This window comes from Rhinoderma darwinii, chromosome 4, assembly GCF_050947455.1.
Source record: "Rhinoderma darwinii isolate aRhiDar2 chromosome 4, aRhiDar2.hap1, whole genome shotgun sequence".
NCBI classification, from domain to species: domain Eukaryota; kingdom Metazoa; phylum Chordata; class Amphibia; order Anura; family Rhinodermatidae; genus Rhinoderma; species Rhinoderma darwinii.
In genome coordinates, this window is record NC_134690.1 from 357,695,994 (window position 1) to 357,710,390 (window position 14,397).

Consider the following 14,397-nt stretch of genomic DNA (forward strand, 5'->3'; position numbering starts at 1 on the left):
CAAGTATTTAGAGCATAAAGTGGCTGAAAAGAGTGACATCCACTCTGGAGGACTTGGCACATCCATATATTACATGGTCACCCATTCATTTCTGTAGTAAAGAAAATCTTTATAACTCTTTAAATAAGAAGTAAATTATGGGAAACATGGTTTAAAGATAAAAAAAAAAAGGCTTCCAATATAGAAAATTAATAGTTTTGTATTGGTTACTTAAATATAATGGATAAGGAATATAAGAACATGTAAACAAGTTCAAACATATACAATAAATTCAAATAGTTAAAAATCCAATTACTTAACATATATTTTCTAGACTGGTTGGTGGATTTAGCGCAAGTATTTGGTCAGCAATTCCAGAAGACTTTATTTACTGAGACAAAGGTCAACTGCATTGCATAGCATTATATATTACAATATAAATTAGTCTATTATTTTATATTTCATGCCGGAGAAGTATACAATAAAATATTAGAACATGAAGCACAGCAAGCTGATCATACTTTATAGAAATCGTAAATTTATTTTATACAACTTGTTTTTTTATTAAACCTCCCTCTTCCAGGTGCTCTCTATAACATTTACAATTATTTTCTCCTATTTTATTATTTTATTTTGCATATTCTGATATTTGGATATATTGGCTAAGGCCTCATGTAGATGACCATATTACAGCTCCATACAACCTCTGGGTTGTATGGATTCATAATAAGGCACCCATTGAGCTGCATGAAGCCCTAATGTACCTCCGTATGAATTAGACAGACAAAGACAGCGTTGAGTCTAGGGCAGAATATCTCTGTAATATGGTGCCGCATGGAGGTACCATATAATGGCACATGGAATGTATACACCTCTGAAGAATGGAGCCATAGACACTCCGTATACGTCCGTATAGACTCCGTGCACACAGCTCTGCCAAGTACATGATGCCTAAAGGAAAGAATGGGTCTGAGCAATCCAATTATTAGTGTTTTTTTAAATACTAAAACTCTTAAATACCAAATACTCAGAAAACAACTGTCAATGTCATGTAACCATTATGAAAGAAAAATAAATGAATAAACCTAAAAAGAAGAATGTAAGCATCATACTATGCAAATTCTTCTTAGAAAAAGGTGACATCTGTACATGAGGTGTTTCGGAAAAAGAATATAGAGATATAAAGATTACTTTCATGAAGTTTTTGTAACAAGGTTTGTTCAGACTAGAATTGAGGAACCTTGGAGATAATCTTTTTAACTATCTATAAATATATTTAAGGTCATCATAAGGACCTCTCCATTACATTGCGCACCCACTTACTGAATACAAGACAAGATGACATTGCGGAAAAAAAAGCTTTAAGAGTCAGTTGATTTCACATTTAGTTAAAAAGAGCAGAGTTACAGTAAAGGCAAAGGGATTCTGTATTTCCAAACCATTTGATGATGACAGAGGCAGCCAGCGACAATGGATGGGGGAACTTTGTATATATTGGACACACCTCAAAGTCAAAGTAAAGACAAAGTCACAACAAAATGCTGATTACATTTCCTGCATCAAGTATACAGTATATAGTCTCCATAGGACACGGGGTAACTTAACAAGATCTCTTTTTTTTATAATTATTTATTTCACTTGAAATAAACCTTTTATATCTTGCATATGTTCTCCATGTAAACTTTATATTTTAATTCCAATATGTAGTATGCTATCTACCTTAAATATTAATTTAATAAATCGTAGGTCCTCCTTAAAGGGGACCTATCACTAGGTCTTATCAGTTACATAGTTACATAGTTACATAGTTAGTACGGCTGAAAAAAGACACATGTCCATCAAGTTCAACCAAGGGACGGGAAAAGGGAAAGGGACGGGAAAAAGGAGCTGGTTAACTGTTCTGAATAGCGCTGTCTTTCTAATTCCAGTGCAGTTTTATTTATTTTTCCTAGACATATTCCCCTGTTTCAGAGATAGGGCCTCTGGAGAAGACCTGTCACTAGGTCATTTTCCTGGACTCCCCGTTTGTGACATATCACCCCCCCCCCCATTGTTCTGCCACTCTATATGCTAATTTCCAGTAGTTAGACAACATGGCGTGAACTACTCTGATTCTTCCAAGGTGGAGCTAGCTTCCATGCCTCTGATGCTGACCAATCAGCACGAGGCAGCTTCAGAGCGGCCAGGCACAGTGTGATCTCGCTAAAACAACCATATCTCGTGAGATCACGCTGTGCCTGGCAAGGGAGCTAGCTCCTCCTAAGGAGAATCAGATTAGTTCACGCCATGTTGTCTAACTACAGGAAATTAGCATATAGAGTGGCAGAACAATGTGGGGGGGGGCCATATTACACAAACGGGGAGTTCAAGGAAAAATGATCTAGTGACAGGTCTTCTTTAATGAAAAAAAATACACACATAAAACGAATCTATATGAATGCCTCTTCTTCCTAAATTGACACTAATCTGTAAGTTTTGGATGCGGGAACTTGAAGGTAACCATTTTTGTACAGATACTTAAATCATCATGACAACTCTTTTTTTTAATGAGATCCATTGGCGATTAGGTGATTGCCAGTAATCCATTAGCTGAAACCCTTGGTGCCCAGATTTTTTTGCCATGGGGGAGCAGGTGGCCACACATTATTACTGTAACACATGGTCATGACAAATCTTCTAGAGGGGGAGCTGCTAATTTCTGTAGCTCTTCGCTAGACTAATAGAGAAGACCACAAAATGGAGAAGTCCACCAGCCCTAAAAGGACATATGCAAAGCGAGGGGGGGACGACGACAATCCCTTTAAATGCACACTACATGTCAAATAGCCACATATTCATAGACATACTTCAATATAATTACACATCACATAAATTGAAGATTGGGACTGGATCACCCATAAACCATGGGTGCAATAGTAGTGTGAATGACAGTGGCTTATGCTTGCAGCTACTATTGTCCAAAAATACCATTAAGAGCAATAATAATCCCATCTAGCAGAATTAACAATTTGGGCCTTCTTCCTTCTCCCCTCCATGCAACCACACGTAGTCTTGGTCATTTGCTAGTGTCATTTTTCCTACCCGGCTGCCTGAGTACTGTCATTTTTCATTGACAGTGGAAGGGGCACTGTCCAAGTTTATAGCATGCAGCATATGATCTGGAGCACAGTCCTTGGCTTCCCAGAGCTTTTCTTTATCTTACGCGCTCCTTACAGGGGTATGATTCCCAGGTCGTGTCCCAGAAATATTCTTAGATAGCAACAGCTCAACTACAAGTGGATAGGTATTTCCAAAGCTAGGTACCAGAAACAATAGGTGGGAGAATAATCCTACAAATCTGAGGGCAGGGCTGGTGGAGTACTTGCAATCCAGAAAAACAGGCAAGAGACAGGGCAGACAGAAATAAGCATAGTCAAGAACAATCTGAGTCTGAACCAAGTCGCAAATGAAACACCTTCACGAATCACACTGGAACCAAAGAACCTTTTTGCTCCGAAAAGGTCTTCCAACTCCCCAATGAATAAGCTTTGCAAATGAAGTGTTTCCTAGGTAGTGCCTGAGTAAGATGAAATGGCTGCCTAACAACCTGTGAAGATGACCACTCTAGATCAGTACACTATGTTATAATCACTTTCACACCCGGACTTTATAGGATAAGTTGGTCGCTAAACCAAAGCATTGTAGAAAGATGTTTTAGCAGGAACTCATAGAATAGGATATCAGCAGAAGAGGCAAATTGTTTCCCCACCATTTTCCTTAATGCTGTATTAGGACGGTTCTAAAAAAGGTGTTAAACGGCATTTCCAAATTTTTTAATCAGCAGTTTAGACATCTCTGTCTTTTAAAATGTATGTGGCATATTAGCTGCAGCGTATTACATGGATTTGTCAGGATACACGAGGTATTTTACAGAAAGCGTTCCGGACAGCAACATTATTCACACATAAGCCCCATAATGTTTCCTATTATGTATTTTTTATGATAAATGAGTTGTCATTTGTTGTTCATTACCCTTTAAAGCCCCATGCACATGACCGTAAAAACAGCTCGTAATTACGGGCCCATAGACTTGTATTGGCCACGGGTACCTTCCCGTTTGCTTACAAGAAGTTGCCCGGACTGTTGAAATATATAGAGCATGTCCTATTTCAGGCCGTAATTACGGCATGGGCAGGCCCATAGAAGTATATTGGGCTCCCGTAATTACGGGTGGCTACGTGTGTGCACCCGTAATTACGGGAGCGTTGCTAGGCGATGTCAGGCTATTCCCCTGTCTGCAGGCTAATGCCTGATTTGAATTTTTGAATAAAGAGAAGCAGAGAAAACAAGAGTAAATACGGGTGGAATACGGGTGACAAATGACCCTTATTTACGCCAGTATTTACGGGAGTGAGAAAAATACGGTTGTGTGCATGGGGCCTAAAACAGTAAAGCTGAAGAGATTTTGACAGTTAATGGCCTGTTCACATGTGTTGGAGTCCCTGTTAGTAGCCTCCGTCACAGATTTGGCTGAAAATACTGGAAACAATAGCGCAGCATGCTGCGCTATTGTTTCCAGTAAACCACACACACCACAATGGAAAACCGAGGAAACTATTAAGGTCAATGTGTTTAGTCGAAACGGGTGGTGTTCGTTGTACAATGGAACCGGTGCCTCTGGTATTTTCATTGTTCTGCTCCACTGACAGAACAGAGCAACGGAAATACAATCTCAGATGTGAACCAGGTCTAACTGTCATTATCAACTGTTGTTGATAATGACAATAATGACATAAAAAAAACATGGTTTCCCTTTAACCCGTTAGTAAACGCCAATACGCCTTTTCACGGCTGCCACTAATGGGCTTTATTCCGATGCATATACGCCTTTTCACGGCGCTGCATAAAAATAAATAAATAGAGCAGGGAGCTGTTAAATGAAAAGTATTGCAGTGTATTATAAAAGCGATCCGGGGATCACATCACAGTTAAGTCCCCTAGTGGGACTAGTAAAAAACGAAAAAAAAAAAAATAGTTTAACAAAGTTAATTTAAAAAAAATAAGTGAAAAAAAATGAAAATGCTTTATTATTTATTATTCAAAAAACAAAAAAAAGTTACACATATTTGGTATCGCCGCGTCCGTAAAACAACCCCAACTATACAGTTATTACATTATTTAACCCGCATGGTGAACGCCGTAAAAAAGTAAATAAAAACAATGCAAAAATTGCTGTTTTCTGTAAATCCTGCCTAAAATTTTTTTTATATAAAGTGATCAAAAAGTCGCATCTACTCCAAAATGATGCCAATAAAAACTGCAAGTTAGGATGCAAAAAAGTGTGGCGAAATTGGTGTTTTTTTTCTATTCTCCCCCAAAAAAAGTTAATACAAGTTAATCAATAAAGTCTACGTACCCCAAAATGGTGTTATTAAAAAATACAACTTGTCTCGCAAAAAACAAGACCGTATACAGCTATGTCGACACGAAAATAAAAAAGTTATAACTCTTTGAATGAGACGATGGAAAAACTTAAAAAATAGCAAAGGCCGAAAATAGGCTGGTCACTAAGGGGTTAAGTGAGAAAAAGCATTTAAAAAAATAGAAAACCTATAGTTTTGGGGGTGTTAGTCAAGTATTTGTCTAAGGCCTCAAGCACATGGCAGAGCTGTATGCAAAACTTTAGTACAAAGGCACAGAGAGTTTCTTGGAGCAATAGCTGTACGGCACAATATTACAAAGCTATTGCTTCTATGAGAGAATAGCTCCATACTACGTAATGTTGTTTTTTCTATTGTTTACTCCATACAAAACAGCTTATGACATTTCATCAGGTTATAATGTGGTTAAAGCATTTCACAAAGAGATGGATTTTAAAGAAGAATAATACAATAAGGTAGAACTATATTCTTGAAAAAATGCACTGGGAAATGCAGTTATAGTTCACTAAATGTCAATGTCAAATCTAATTAGAAAACCGAGTCTATGGAAAGAGAAGGAGGTCTTCCAGGACAAGGAAGAAGAGAAGAAGAGACAAGGTGTGATGTCTTTGTGACATTGTATCTCTAGATTAGATTCACCATCACTCGCTCTTCATACTTTACCTTTGAGCTTATTACTGTTATGCTGTGTAACATAAGAAGGCTGATGAAAACAGATTAGATAGTATGTTTCATGGATTTAAATCTTTATACATATATATATATATATATATATATATATATATATATATATATATATATATATATATATATATATATATATATATATATATACATATCTAGAGATATATATATATATATACATATATATCTTATATTGTTTCCTAAAGTGTAATGTGTAAAGTGTTTCTAGACTGACTAGATATTAATAAAAAAGTTAAAATATAAATATATATTTTATATATATATATATATATATATATATATATATATATATATATACACACACATACACACATTTCACAAAAATATATACTCTTCCTGTTTATTTCTAAAATGCATCTCCGTCCATTATATCCGACTAACGAAAGTAATTGAGTAATTTAAACAAACGACTTCTGGCCACAAGTAAGGCTTTGAGCTTGTACGTTGGCACACAGAGTCCCTATGGTTACTCCATATGCTGGGTATGGCAATGCTTCTAGGAAAAAATGCCTCAATAATACAGTGTCCAATTATATTTTTGTCAAATTCTTACAGAACTCAACATAAATATATCAATATGACTCTGTATAAAATCTGAGGCATACGGTGATACAGTAGGGTCCCATAGATTGCTATATATGCTGTATTAGGGTCAGTCCACACATAGATTTTTGGCGCTGATTTTTACGCAGAAACCGCGTCGGCATTAGCGCCAAAAAAATAATGATTTCAATGGGAGGGAAGAGCCTTTTTTCACTGGGCGGCTTTTGGCCACTCGCGGAAAAAAGAAAAGCAAAAGAAAGTCCTTTCTTGTTCTGGTTTCCGCTTCTGACCTCCCATTGAAATCAATAGGAGGCAGAAAAAAACCTGTGGCGCTCGTTTCTTACCGTTTTTTCGCTGCGTTTTTTTGCCCCCTGTACTTGCATTAGCTTCAAGGGTCGTGGGCGAAAAACGCTATGTGGAAAAATACGGGCAGGCAGTTCAAAATCTGCCTCCAAATTCCGGAAGGAATACACACAACCGCGCGACTGGCACACTTATAGAAGCCTTATCTGTGTGCAATGATAATACCTCATGAATAGGAGGCGCATGAGTGGCTGTTTTATCAGTATTTTTTCAGGATGCAGCCAGGTCTTGTAAATGCTGGGGGAGAATAGTTTGTCAGTGCTTGGTGTGGTGCACCTGATATGTGCTGGGCAGCCTGTCTAATGGAATACGATGGCCATAACTAATAGGCTGTAAGCCAGCATGGCACACTACACACAACCGTGCGACTGGCACACTTATAGAAGCCTTATCTGTGTGCACTGATAATACCTCATGAATAGGAGGTGTGTGAGTGGCTGTTTTATCAGTATCTGAACCTGTGCAATCTCCCTCTCTATAGCAATTGTGGCCTGTCTGTATCATGCTGGGAAGTGGTGCTTTACCATGCTCCTGTATCAGTAAGTGGCCTTGCTTTGTTTGTTTTTGAGTAAATTTATGTCCCATACCTGGTGTGCTGAAGGAATTCTGAGGCAGATTTTTCCTGCCTGCAAAAAGTGTGAACAGGGCCACGGGCCAACTTGGAGGTTGTACAGAGCTGCAATCCACCCATCTTCATAATCCCTAAGACTACAGTAAAAAAAACAAATATCAATGGCAGAAAATTACAGATTTTTTTGGTTTCAGAAAAAACATTCTCTAAAATTTAATGGACAACATGTAACTCCGGGTGTATATGCAATGGGGGATATTTATTAGGGCTGGCATTTCATATTTCAGTCTTAATATAAAGATCGCTTGAGTAAGATGCGCACCCCTCTTAATAAATGAGCCACATATTTGGCCATCCATGCGCTATAAAGTAGATTTGTACTACAATTTACGCCACTTTCTGGCGTAAATTATAGTAAATGCATCTTCCAGCAGGATAATGATTCTAAATATTTCTCAAAATTACTCAAGAATGGTTGAGAAGGAAACATGACAACAATCTTAAATGTCCTGCTATGAGTTTTTCCGAATCCCATTAAACATCTGTGCAAGGAGATGAAAGTTTCAGTTAGGACAAGGCAACCATCAAACTTGAGAGAATTGAAGCAGTTTGCTTATGAGTAGTAGACCAAATATTTTATCATTTATGTCTGTTACTTATATAGCACCATTATATTCCACAGCAGTGTAGAAGAGTTGTCATCACTCACTGTCCTCAATGTGGATCACAATCTAAATGTTTTTTTAGGAGCGTGGGAGGAAACCAAAGTACCAGGAGGAAACTTACGCAAACACAAGGAGAACATACAAACTTTATTATTAAGAGGCTTTTTTAAGAGGATGTCTTTGCATGAAAAAAAAAACCTCATAAGAAGAGTTTTTACTAAAGAAACAATCCCAAGCCAGAATGTTCCAACAAATTTGGGAGGCTGAAAACTAGAGGGAGTCCTGCCAGAAGTGCGCCAGATCCAGATTCAGTAACATCTTTGCACATTCCATGTCTTCCACACAGTCATTGATCATTGATCACTTGTGTCAAGAAGACTACACTCCCTGCGCCCATCATTAAATGCCATTATATGGGCACTAGGACTGACATTATTTTCATAATATCATAATTATATGGACACTTTGACAACCATCATATGTGCAATTTGGGCATCATTTTTGAATTAGCACTTTGGCTGGCATTATAATACTGTGTGGATATTATGGCTGACATGACATGGGCACTATTAGTGTCTCCACTATAAACAGTGTGCCTGACATTACTGCTCAACAAACAAAGAAGACCACAGGATCCAATTCAGTCAAAGCTTCTTTGCTTGTATTTGTCACCCACATGCAACATTTTAGCTGAACCGTTGCACATAGTCGACCAATAAGAGTAAAGAAGTTTTGTCTGAATTAAATTCTCTGGCGTTTTTGCGAATCTTGTAAGGGGTCATCCTTTTGACTGCTTTGCATCCTCACCTCATCTATATGACATCCCATCATAATCAGTGATGTATCTGCCATAGAGACAGGACAAAGCATTGTTATCGGGTCTGTGGAGAGGACAACCTAATACCCAACCGCCCCTACAAGCACTGAGACCAAACACTTAGCAGTGATGCAACCCCCCCCCCCCCTTAAATGCATCTCTCCCAAGACTGGCAATATTGTTGGACTTGAGGGTGCAAATGAGAGTTAGATGGGGCGGGGGGGGGGGTGGATCATTTTGATACTGCTATGAGGCCTCATGTTCACTGTACATTGTATTAAAAAAATACATTTGAGCTTCTGCTAACAGTATTTAGACCGGGTTGCAATTAATGTTTAACAGAGTAAAAGTCAAATATTAAATTACGCAAGATAATTTACTTGAAGGGGTATTTTTGTTTCAGCAAACAAGTGTTGTTGTTTTTTTTATAATGAAAAGTTATATAATTTTCCAATATATTTTCATTATCAATTCCTCCGTTTTCAAGATCTCTGCTTACTACCCCTCAATAGAAACAAAAACACCGAAAAAGGCCATACTTACAAATGGACACAGCCAGGTCTGAAACGCTGATGAAGGCGAGTGAGCAGGTGCTTTAAATAATAATAGCCACTCCCACTAGTCTTGAGGGGAGTGGTATGTGGTGCATGGGATGTGTAGTAAGAAATAATAAATGAATAGTGTATGTGCAAGTGTAATAATGTGAGTGAAATATAGGGGGCAGTAATGAGTAAAGTGCCTAAAAAATAAATGAATAATGGGATGCAAGTGTGTGAAACATGGAGGAATAGTGTGTAAGTCATGAGGCGCAACGTAACTAGCCAGGTAGAAGCCTATTTGTGACGCCTTGATAATTCATAGAGCGGGCTACCCTGCTTGCTAGGCCAAACAACAACACACCATGCCCTCAATAGAAACCTTAGATGTACTTTCAGTGAATAAAAATCTGTCTATCACATGACCATGGACATATTTTTATCCCCTGGAAGAAAACAATGAATGTTCCTGTTGAATGATTGCAACGAGAGATTTTGAAAACCACGAGGAATTAATACAGAAAGTAGATTACAACATTGTATTACTTTTTATTATATAATGAATAACCTTTATTTTCCTAGACTGGAACAAAAGTTTAATGATTTGTTTGTAGATACTCAGACTTGTTACATTGTGATATGTATATATATATATATATATATATATATATATATATATATATATATATATATATATATATATATATATATATATATATATATATATATATATATGTATATATATATTCATTTGTTTTTTTTAGGTAAAAAGCATTACTTTTCTTTCTGCTTGTATTTTTGGTTTAAATTATATGTATTAATTCTTTTTCTGGTTTATATGTGAAGTTATGTATAGTTAAGAGGTCTGCCAATAAATAAGACGTTTCCCTAGTGAATTACCTTATGTGTGCTTTTACAAATGTCACCTGTAACCAGACATTTGCCAAATGCTGATCAAACTCTAATGTTTTAGGCTTTTCTTTTTACTATCCACTAATTGTATGACCATATATTTGATGTATTATTTCCATCATGTCCCTCGGATTGCAGGCAATGCATGATCTGTCTCAGAAAATATCCACAGGAGTGTGTTATAAAAGCTTCAACCAGTTTCCAACCTGCAAGTGTTTTTTCAATTAACAGACAGACTTTGACCTTCTACATTTCAGTGCTAGCCACAATAGAACATCTTTGTTTCTCATTGTAAAAATAAATAGAAAATATGTATGACAGTTAATATATTTTGCCTCTCTAGAGCTTAAAGAGCCATTAAGAAAACTTGTAATAATGGAGAAAATAAAGCAATATTATTTTGAAGAAACATTTATTTCAGTGAATATGCAGACCCCGGCTAAACCTGTTCACACACTTTATAAAACATTAGGATGCCACAATGAAATATCTCAATTTATAGGTGCAGAATAAAAAAATACATATTAAATGTTCTTGAATGGCTGTGAAAACATTAATGTTTTCTGTAAAGAGTGCATGGCAAGGGCAAGCCTGGAATAACTTACAAAGCAGTTATTTGCATCTAGAAACAGAACATTTACCTTCCAGTTATACTAATCCTAAAACCTGAACTACTCAAAGCTCAAGAACACAGGAAGTATATAAAAAAATATTGTATTCATATGTTAACTTTATTCAAGGTAAAGCACACCTAGCATATAAAAATGTAGAAAAAGTAAAGTAAAATGTGTGCAAATGATTATTGCACCTTCTTATATAATATTTGCAATACAATTTCTGAAGTATATGCTATAAAAGAAAAACTGTCACCAGTTAGATTTACATATTTTTGCAATTATATTCACTGAACTTCATAGCGTGATCGAATGGCTGCAAATAGTTTGTCACATATTCCCCACCCATATATGAGCCATTTTAGCCATTACACAGTGCTTAATAAGGTCATATGACACCATTTTAATTTTTTATTATTTATATACAGTTAGGTCCAGAATTATTTGGACAGTGACACAATCTTCATGATTTGGGCTCCGCTGCCACCACATTGGATTTGAAATGAAACAACAGATGTAATTGTAGTGTAGATTTTCAGGTTTAATTCAAGGGGTTGAACAAAAATATCCTGTGAAACGTTTAGGAATTGCAACCATTTTTCTACACAGAGTCTTATTTCAGGGGCTCAAAAGTAATTGGACAAATGAACATTAACATAAATAAGACTTTAAAGGAACAGTGTCATCGCAAATAATTTTTTTTATATGTTAAAGATGTTAGTGCTTTAATAAAAACGTTTATATTCATTTGTGTGTTTGTGTTTTACTGTTTCTTATTTTTACACTTTTTCTTCCCTATGGGGGCTGCCATTTTTTGTTCCATTTCTGTGTGTGTCGATTAACGACACACACAGACATGGAATACGGCAGCCACAGTCCCATAGGGACTGCGAACGGCTCCCGTCCCATTGACTGCCGTGTACGGCGTCTGTGTGGGAACTGCGCATGCGCCGCTCCCACACAGTCCTATTCGAAATTGGCGCCGTCCGGCGCCATTTTCCTGTGGACCGGAAGTCGCGGCCGGACAGTAATATTACTACTTCCGGTCGCGGCTTCCGGACTTGTGCACATGGAACAGCGGCAGCAAACGGAGCGGACGGGCCGGAGGGAGCCGCGGCGGCAGGAGCAGTTAAGAGATTTCAATGTATGTTAGTGTTTGTGTGTGTTTACTACTGTATGTAAACCTACTACACTGTGGGTTACCTCAAAAAATGGCGACACACAGTGTAGGAGGTTAAACCTTTCAAACCCCTCGTTTATCCCGGCACTAGCCAGGATAAAGGAGGGGGGATGCTGAGAGCTCACTAGAGCGAGGGCTTTTAACCCAATGTTGCAATGCTGCAATTTTGGGAACAGCCCCATCTAGTGACCAAAAATGGGTAGTATTATAAATTAGAAATAATTTATAATATTTCCTGGCTCGTGCCAAAAAAAAAAAAAACATTTGAACAATGTTTAATCACCCACACACTAAATGTTTAATTTTTAAAAAAAAAACATGTTTTTCTGGCAACACCATCCCTTTAAGGCTATGTTCACACGGAGTATTTTGGGGGAGGAATATCTGCCTCAAAATTCCGTTTGGAACTTTGAGGCAGATATTCCTCTCCCTGCACGCCGATTTTCGCGGCGATTATCGCGCCGTTTTTCGCCCACGGCCATTGAGCGCCGCGGGCATAAAACAGCGAGAAATACCCTTTCTCCTGCCTCCCATTGAAGTCAATGGGAGGTCAGAGGCGGAAGCGCCCGAAGATAGGGCATGTCGCTTCTTTTTCCCGCAAGGCAGTTTTACTGCTCGCGGGAAAAAGACGCCGACGCCTCCCATTGAAATCAATGGGAGGCGTTCTCGGGCCGTTTTTGCCGAGTTTTGCGACGCGGTTTCCGCGTCAAAAAACTCGGCAAAATACCCCGTGTGAACATAGCCTAAGACTTTGTAGAGAATCCTTTGCAGGCAATGACTGCCTGAAGTCCGGAACTCATGGACATCACCAAACGCTGGGTTTCCTTCTTTGTGATGCTTTGCCAGGCCTTCACTGCAGCTGTCTTCAGTTGTTCCTTGTTTGTGGATCTTCCTGCCTTAGGTTTTGTCTTAAGCAAGTGAAATGTGTGCTTGATCGGGTTGGGATCTGGTGATTGATTTGACCATTGCAGAATATTCCACTTCTTTGTCTTAAAAAACTCCTGGGTTGCTTTCGTAGTATGTTTTGGGTCTTTGTCCATCTATACTGTGAAGCGATGTCCAATCAACCTTGCTGCATTTGGTTGAATCTGCGCAGAAAGTATATCCCTGAACACTTCAGAATTCATCCGGCTGCTTCTTTCTTCTGTCACATCATCAATAAACACTAGTAACCCAGTGTCTTTGGCAGCCATGCATGTCCATGCCATCACACTGCCTCCATCATGTGTTACAGGGGATGTGGTGTACTTTGGATCATGAGCCGTTCCAAGCCTTCGTCATACTCTCTTCCTCCCATCATTCTGGTACAGGTTGATCTTAGTTTCATCTGTCCAAAGAATGCTATTGCAGAACTGGGCTGCCTTCTTTAGATGTTGTTTGGCAAAGTCTAATCTGGCCTTCCTATTTTTGAGGCTGATTAATGGTTTGCACCTTAGATACTGATACCCCTACTTCCAGGGGAGTATTCTTCACTTGGGTAGATGTTGTGAAGGGGTTTTTCTTTACCATGGAAAGGATCCTGCGATCATCCACCACTGTTGTCTTCCGTGGACGTCCAGGCATTTTGGAGTACATGAAATCACCAGTGCGCTATTTTTTTTAAAGAATTTACCAAACTGTTGATTTGGCCACTCCTAACATTTGTGGCATCTCTCTGATGGATTTCTTTATTTTTTTTTCAGCCTAACGATGGTTTGTTTCACTTGCATTGAGAGTTCCTTTGACCTCATGACCTTCAAAATGCAAATGACACACCTGGAATCAACTCCAGAACTTTTACCTGCTTAATTGATGATGGATTAACTATTGGAAAGTGGTTAATCACCTCTTATTCAGGGCTCCTAATGCTGGGAATGTTACTTATGGAAACCTATTAGCCTGATAAGCTAAGAGGTACCATATGACCTCATCCATAGCACTTTTATACATTACCTTTGTCGTGGAAGTCAATGGCTCAAAATATATTCGACTGAAATTTAGACGAGTGTTCCAACAGACACTCACGCCAGGAGATTCCTAATCAGGAGATTTCATACCGATATATATCGAGAGAAGAGAAGAAAACACACAGACGCTGCTGATATGCTCAAAA